We start from the raw sequence: 8,832 nt of genomic DNA, 5'->3' as shown, positions 1-8,832 counted from the left end.
ACAGAGAGAGAGAGAGAGAGAGAGAGAGAGAGAGAACGTATTGTCCGCTCTTTGCGTCATTCATGGTTGCAATCCTTTGTTATCCCTTAAAAAAAAATTCAAAAGTGTAATGTCTCTCCGGAGTCTCAAGGAAAGTGGCTCAAATGCCCTGGAGAGCGACATCCGGACCCTTACCGACGCCGTCCTCCACGATTGGACCACCAGCAGAGGGGCCCGACTCCCGACACCCGTCCGATATATACTGTCCGACAGTTTTTCTATTTACCCGCCAGCCCTTTTCCACCCACNCCACCCACCACCCACTTACCACCCACTTTCCACCCGCCACTCATTTTCTATCTGGCGGCTATTTTCCACCCACCACCCACTTCCTGTGACCCTCGGACCCCAACTTTGAGGCCGTGCACCCCAGGGGGCCCCCCAGCGCGCCGACGGCCTCTTCAAAGGCATGCCGCCGAGGGGGGGAGGGGGGACGTGCACGTGCACTTCCCGGAAAAAGGGGGGAGGGAGCGTGGGAAATTCGTCAATAATGCCCTTTTACTACTTCCCTAAAATCAGAACTAAAAAAGCTGGCGAAATCTCCGAAAAATGAAGAGACAGATAACAGATAACTGGCAGGAGACGTTCGAGCTCTCCAGTGGACGAAATGGGCTGCCACAAAAGTGCTCGGACGAAAAAGCGAGTCTTTCAGATTTTCGATTCCAGTTGCTGCTAGATCTTGTGTTGATCAGTCAAACAAAGGATTAGGTGACATACGCAGCTATGGAGAGACTCCAAAATTATGGGTGTACTCCGGATTTTCCCATCAAGACTCCTGACAATGTTCTTAGGAAATTAATTCATCCTGTTAGTTTTTATGAGATGAAGAAAATTATTCAAACCTTCTGAAAAGTTTGGAAAAGTAATGAGCTATTCGATCATTGTGAATAGTTTTCTGAAACTGTTGGTTTTAAAGGGAAATGTTAAAAAACATTTTTCAAAGACGTGAAATTCTCTACAAAAAATGTCACTTCATGAATTTTTTTTAAAGCTGTCTTTCATATATTTTGACAAAAGGAATATATCATCCTGTTTGGAAATGTTTTTGTGAACAAGATTTGATCCTAATTTTTTTCTAATTTTTTTCAGCCCGAAGTCCAGTATATTAAGAAAAATCTCTAAAGTCCTCCTTTGAGACCGCAAAGGTGACATTCCAGACACAATCGGAGAACTTTGCTCTTTTCGAAAAGTCACCCTGATCGATCAAACCCAGAGTTAACTCCCAGTCAACTCTGGGTTTATAGGGAAAACCCAGTGAAGGAAGAAAAACAGTCTACGAAAGTTCCATTAACCCATAGTGAACCCAGTGTTAACTCTGGGTTTAATTCATCAGGGCGGTCTCAAGGTGGGCCACATCTGCATGCAAGTCCACTGCATCTGCAATCGTTTCAATTTGGTGGAGAGACAGGCGAAGACACCAGAGGGAATAAGGACGCAACTGGTGGAGTGGCCCCCCTAAGGATCGCTGGACTGAGATCAATTACCTGCTGGTTGGTTTCGGTTAGGAGATCTGTCTCCATGAGCATCCTCAATGTGGACAGCGTCCCACAAAAAATCTTTTGCTCTTTTCCCCTGCTAACACTCAAAATAATTGGGACACTGAACAGGATAAAAAACATTCTTAATGTTCTATCACTTCCCACCACTTCTCTTCTGAAAGTCGATGCACGATCCATAATTTTCGAATATCGTTTATCAATCATGCTGTTCTACTCGAGATTCAACAAATAATAATTGATTCGTAGCGTAAAATATTAATGTTGAATGAATAATGAAAAAGAACACTTGATATGAAATGATTTTATTTACAAAATAAAGTACAGATTTTTCTATTAATTTCTATTGTTAGTTTCTTTTTGGTCTGACCCTTGATTTTGTTCATAGGTCTCTCCTGCTTAAACTGCGCCTTCTTCGTCAATTTTTTTTCTGCTGTTATTTGTTTTACTCCAACTCCACTCCTCCAATTTAGCTGAAAAGTCGAATGATTTCATGAAATTTTGAGTTTGGGGAGAGGCTTTTTTTTCGGTAAGATGATACAGAATTTTTCGTTGAGATTCATGAGGAATTGATGAAAAGAAATGGAATTAAAACAATTTTATCCCATGTTTTTTGGAATATCTTCNATAATAATTGATTCGTAGCGTAAAATATTAATGTTGAATGAATAATGAAAAAGAACACTTGATATGAAATGATTTTATTTACAAAATAAAGTACAGATTTTTCTATTAATTTCTATTGTTAGTTTCTTTTTGGTCTGACCCTTGATTTTGTTCATAGGTCTCTCCTGCTTAAACTGCGCCTTCTTCGTCAATTTTTTTTCTGCTGTTATTTGTTTTACTCCAACTCCACTCCTCCAATTTAGCTGAAAAGTCGAATGATTTCGTGAAATTTCGAGTTTGGGGAGAGGCTTTTTTTTCGCTAAGGTGATACAGAATTTTTCGTTATGAGATTCATGAGGAATTGATGAAAATAAATGGAATTAAAACAATTTTATCCCATGTTTTTTGGAATATCTTCGAAATTAGAGGGTTCAGAGACAATGTCGAAGTATATTCTGTGGAGGTCATTACATTTTCTATAAAAAAGGTCTTCTGACATTTTGTTCTAAAATCACTCGTAATCGAGATAATTCAAATATTTCTGAAGGTTGATGAATTAGAAAAAATTAAAGAAAAATCGATTATCTAATCTCCTAAAGTTACTGATTATCAACATAATTTAATCATCTATAAATGTTTTCGACAAAGAATGGCGATGAAAATTCGTAAATATCTATTGGAGCTACTCAAATAATCCTGGAATATCGTCCCCACTAACTGTAGCAAGCGTGAGCAGAAGACTTTGAAGTCATTGAAGACTTTCCTATTACCCGGAAAGCCTCGTTAATGGCTGCTTATTTCGCATTATTCGGCATTCATAATTAGAAAAATATTCCTCTCATTATCAGTTAGCTACACTGTTGATGATACTTAAATATCAACATTTCATTTGATTTCCTTTCCTCCATTGTCTATTCAGGTTTAAAAGTAATAAATTGAATGATTATGAAATTCTAATTGAGAAAGAAAAAAAACTTCAAGGAATTTCGAATAATGTGCCCATTGAGCATTTTTTTGAATTGAAAATTTGTAGTGAATCGGCAAACTAGGATAACTACTACGCATCTAGGGTCCGTTGTCGGTGGATATCTCGTGAGTGGGGACAGTTAAGAAAAATTCCATGGAATTTTGTTTTGTAGAGCAAAATGTGAGCTAAAAAAAATCATATGAAAATTTTACCATTTCTCCTCACGTAGAAGATATTCATCACAGTGAAAACACCTCGGTAATCTACAAAAAAAAATTTTATTCAGACGGGCATGAAGCCTCATATCACGGACTAGATAACGAAAAAAAAGTTCGTCAGTCGGTGGCAGACAACTTTTCTGGCGATTTTGTTGTAATCTTTGACTTTGCTTCGGACTNAAATTTTACCATTTCTCCTCACGTAGAAGATATTCATCACAGTGAAAACACCTCGGTAATCTACAAAAAAAAATTTTATTCAGACGGGCATGAAGCCTCATATCACGGACTAGATAACGAAAAAAAAGTTCGTCAGTCGATGGCAGACAACTTTTCTGGCGATTTTGTTGTAATCTTTGACTTTGCTTCGGACTGCAAACACACAAACGCGCCAGAAAAGCTTTTCATGGCCTCAATGACAGAATCTACTATATAATTATTATAAAAAATACATCCTATGACCATCAATACTCTCCCCCGATGAGGAGGGCGTTGTGGATGACGGCATTTTTTGTCAGCTCTTGGAGCCATGGGCATTCCCAAAACTCTTCGTTTCCCTCTGAAACTCCTGAGAGGCGGAGTTCAATCTCGGCATTCTCTCAGGTGATTTTTGTGTGAAAACTTGGACCCCCGAACTATTGGCTACAAAAACTTCAATTCTCAGTGAACCTCGCGTGTTTTCAGCTAATTCAACTTTAGAGATTTTTCTTAATATACTGGACTTCGGGCTGAAAAAAATTAGAAAAAAATTAGGATCAAATCTTGTTCATAAAAACATTTCCAAACAGGATGATATATTCCTTTTGTCAAAATATATGAAAGACATAGCTTTAAAAAAAATTCATGAAGTGACATTTTTTGTAGAGAATTTCATGTCTTTGAAAAATGTTTTTTAACATTTCCCTTTAAAACCAACAGTTTCAGAAAACTATTCACAATGATCGAATAGCTCATTACTTTTCCAAACTTCTCAGAAGGTTTGAATAATTTTCTTCATTTCATAAAAACTAACAGGATGAATTAATTTCCTAAGAACATTGTCAGGAGTCTTGATCAGAAGATCCGGAGTACACCCATAATTTTGGAGTCTCTCCATAGCTGCGTATGTCACCTAATCCTTTTTAGTGACGTTTGACTGATCAACACAAGATCTAGCAGCAACTGGAATCGAAAATCTGAAAGACTCGCTTTTTCGTCCGAGCACTTTTGTGGCAGCCCATTTCGTCCACTGGAGAGCTCGAACGTCTCCTGCCAGTTATGTCTTTTCATTTTTCGGAGATTTCGCCAGCTTTTTTAATTCTGATTTTAGGGAATTGGGAGATTTTTTTTTAGTATTTCATCTCCATGGATTTTCCTTTCCTGGGGGCATTGGGCTTCTGATGCTTAGAGATTTCAGCAACGAAACACTCCGACACTGTCTGCCTCTCTATAAATCCTTTCATGTTTTATCAGGGGTCCAGTGATTTTGTTGGCACGATTACGATAACCGGGGCGCCATGGTTTGACCATGTATTCCGATGTATTTTTGGATGAGGAATTCCGGAAAAATAATGAAAAAAATCCATCTCTATTATTTCTCCTGAATTATGGAGATTTTTAATTTTATTTTCACCTTTTTATATACGTATAATTCAATGTTTATCTCACTTTATTAAATTAAATAACATTTCAATTAATTCTGTCAGATTTTCAACTTAGTTGAATATTACTATCATCATTATTCATATTATTTCTTCCTTCTATACAATCGATTGTCTTTTTTACGATTGTGTCTCTCCCCTCAGCCCTTCGATAAAATATTAATAAAAAAATTTCATTAATACATACTTGAATGAATTTGAAACATCAAATTTGAAGAAACCATCAGAAAGTTCACTTTCAGGGAAATTCATGAAAAATTCGAAATTTTCAATAATCATCATAAAAATCAAATCAATCAATATAGCTATCATTATCATCTTTTATATACGACTTCAGGATATCCAAGTATCTTTTACAGTTTGGTACAGACCACACTATAGATTCAACTATTGTCAATCATCAAATTTGTCAATTAAATTGCGTGAGAAAAATTTGAAAAAAATCATGAATATTCAGTGTCATTCAAATTTTATTTTGCCCGGAATTATTATTTTTAAACATTCGTTGTTTATAAATAAATAATTAAAATTGTTTATACTTTCGGAAACCTTTTTTTAGGCATGAAATCGATTTATGGTAAAATTCTGAATATGAATAAATTTGTTACGATTCCGAACAAATAATTTTTATGGTAGAAGATGGATTGTATATAAATTATTTATAGAATTGGTTCATTTTTCAAAAAATGCAAATTTTAATTATTTCATCAATCTTCCTCCAAAAGTAAACTTTCGAAAATTTCTTCAAATTTTTATAATGTTTTCTAACAGTTCAATATCAAGATTCAAATTCAGACCTGCAAAATTTAAATAATAAAATCTTTGTAAAATGTCCGGAAACTTAGGGTCAAATGGGGCTCAAATGAAAGCTGTGAGGCTCGACTACAAAAGTAGAAAAGCATTTCACTGGAGAAAAAATAACCAAAGTACTTGGATATCCTTAACGGCAGGTAGAATTACGATTTCTTTGGCGCCACCATTTAATATATGTTTTGCGTATCATTTTTCCGCATGTTATGACTTCACAGGTTATTGTGAAGTCATAACATGTGGAAAATAACGGGATAATTCAAAATGTTAGTTTGTAAGAAAAATTTTACTGAAAAAATTTGATAGTCTAGACCGGACTTTGAAGCAGGAGTCTTCCGATTATGCATCGCGTGCTTGCCCAATTCAAGGTAAGGTCACAGAAGGTCATAAAAAAGTCCCAAGGGTTAAGAAAATCACAAAGGTCACATAAAAAAGGACTGGCTAGGGTCACATGGGTCACAAGGGTGACACTGCCTTGGTTAAATCCGTTTTTGACTGAAAATTTTTTAGATTCACGAAAGTCCCAAGGGTCACACAAAAAAAAGGAGTGGCTCGGGTCACAAGGATGACAATGTCTTGGTTAAATGCGTTTATGGCTGAAAATTTTTTTGTTCGAGATTTTCTTAACTTAATTTTTATGATTGTTGTTGCAATTTTGTCAGAAAAATCTAGTCAAAAAAATCTTCAACCACAAATTTTTCATTAAAACTGAATTTTGTTGTTTTGTGGTTGTAAATGTAATTATTGAATTTACATGTGGGAATATTAGTGCGTGAATTTGTTGCCTTAAGTATAAAAAAATTTATGGAAAAGTTTGTATCCTGAAAAATAAGGATTGAAATGCATATATACCCAAAACTAATTGAGGGATTTTTTTTTTACTTTTCCTGTATTCCCGAGGAAAAATAGTATCGAAAAGATATTTCAAATGATGGCGTTAAAGGAATCGTAATTTCCCCGTATTCTGCATTCAGGTTTTCTTAATATTTGAATTTGGTTACAGTGAGGGCTTAATCAAGGTTCAATTGCGATTTAATCGGGATTCGATCCAAGTTCAATTAAGAGTTAGTTTAGATTCAGCCGAGATTTAATTAGGGTTTAGTCAGGAGTTAGTCGGGACCATGAATGAATATGAATAAATATCCAATAAAATGAACTGATACTTGAGTTTAATAGTGGTTTTTTGATATAAACAATCCTTGATGTTACTATGTAACTTGACAAGCAATGATGTTATTATTACTATCTTTCAACTTCATTAATAAGACATTGGAATAATTTTTTCAAGTCTTGATCCACACTGTTATAAAATTACTCTTGAAATTTCAAGTGAAAAAGCTTGAAATTTTCAACACCGACAAAGTTACATGAAATTCAGTCATATTGAAATATTAGAAAAATTCAAAGAATATATTATCATTCAAATTAAGGCCCGGGTGAATTATCTTTTCGAATATGATCTTGATTGCTTCTTTTATTTTCATAATCTCCAATGATCTCCAACAGCTATTCAGTTTTACATAGTCCTGGAGTTTTCAAAATTATGATTGTACAATCAAAAAAACGTTGAAAAAAAGCTGAACATTTTCAAAGAGCGTTTTTACATAATATTGGGAAATAAACCCAATAGGGAGGAAATAGCAAATTAATAATTTGATGTATCTAATGGCTGTTAGGTCGTCATTTGTTACAGTAGTCAATGGCTGTCAGAACGTTAGTTACGATAATAAATTATCCATTCACTATTCCTCTGTGTCGGACTTATTTTTTAATTTTTATTAAAAACACTCTTTGAAAATGTTCAGTTTTTTTCTACCTTTTTTTTTGTTGTACAATTATAATTTTTAGAGACTCCTGCGTGATGTAAAATACAATGGAAATTGTGATATATTTCACATTATAAAAGTGGAAAAACAATCGAGATAACCTTCGGAACATAATCCACCCGGGCCTTAAATTCATTGATTATTTATTTGCACTTCCTTAAATTTGCTGCTAGTTCGTTTCGAGAATATAATTCATCAATGTTCCCATCCAGTAATTGTGTCCAACTTGAAAACTTTTACCAGCTGTGAATTAATAATTATGATTGTGAACAGTAGATTTCCTCTTTATGAGATTCGATTATAGTAAAATTTCTTCAATTCATTAATCATTAAAATAATTTTTTTTTTCAAATGAATATTTTCTTTCTTGAATGTGGGGGGCTCCGCCCCCCCAACCCCCCGCCGGGGCTTCGCCTCTGGACCCCGCCGGGGCTGTGCCTCTGGACACCCCACTTCCTCGACCATTACTCTTGGACTTCATTACAAATACTTCATCATCACCGTTCAGTTGCAATTGATTCATTTGTCCCATTTATGCTTCCCCCCCCCCGCGTGGGCGAACTTTTCTTACAGGTATTGCAAAAAATAGTATGTGCAACACGCGCGTGTAGTTTTTTTCGGCTGGTGCGATCGACGAGTCCAGACAATCACACATCGTACGAAAAAGTGCTACTTTACACACTGGTTACACAATGTACTATTCTTAAATTTTCAAGATGAATGAGAAATTTATTGAACGTTTTCATTTGAAATTGAATTGACACAACAATGAAAATTCAGATGATATTGTGATTTAAATTCCAGGAAATTTCTAACAGTGTAATTAATATTAAGTTGATTTTTTTGGTAATGATAAAATAACTGATTTTTTCTTTCAAATCGCATAAACAATAGGTTGTAATTCAATAACGAATGGTGGGATTCCCATCATATTTTGATAGAATCAAGAGGGCATTGATATCAATTTTTTTCAGCCATGATTAATTCCGTTTTAATAAGAATTTTGTAAGCACCAAGGGAGGAGCATGAGAAGATTCATGAAAATTGATAGATCCCCTCTATGAAAATTTGAAAAAAAATTGAAAGAAAAGATCACATATACACATACAGACATCATCTAAAAATCGCGTATTTGGATTATTTAAACCGCATTCAGTTAGTCCAGCTTAATTTAGTCTAATTAAGCTTCCATTCGGAAGATTAATTTCCATCGAAAACATTAGAAAAGAT

At 35.0% G+C, this 8,832-nt stretch overlaps 1 long non-coding RNA gene across 2 annotated transcripts; it reads right to left on the bottom strand.

Moving 5' to 3' along the window:
* Positions 1-2,220: 2,220 nt before the first annotated feature.
* Positions 2,221-3,809, bottom strand: LOC107046443. Of its 2 annotated transcripts, none has more exons than XR_001461558.1 (2): positions 3,779-3,809; positions 2,221-2,393 (listed from the first exon to the last, which is right to left on the bottom strand). It is a non-coding gene; the product is annotated as an uncharacterized LOC107046443 (long non-coding RNA). The 2 variants fall into 2 exon arrangements; XR_003783183.1 differs by lacking the exon at positions 3,779-3,809 and adding an exon at positions 3,200-3,279.
* Between the last annotated feature and the right edge of the window lie 5,023 nt (positions 3,810-8,832).

Source organism: Diachasma alloeum, unplaced genomic scaffold (genome assembly GCF_001412515.2).
Source record: "Diachasma alloeum isolate Michigan unplaced genomic scaffold, Dall2.0 Dall_scaffold_01384, whole genome shotgun sequence".
Lineage (NCBI taxonomy): Eukaryota > Metazoa > Arthropoda > Insecta > Hymenoptera > Braconidae > Diachasma > Diachasma alloeum.
The sequence above is the reverse complement of the archived record's forward strand: the minus strand, read 5'-3'. Positions and strand labels throughout refer to the sequence as shown.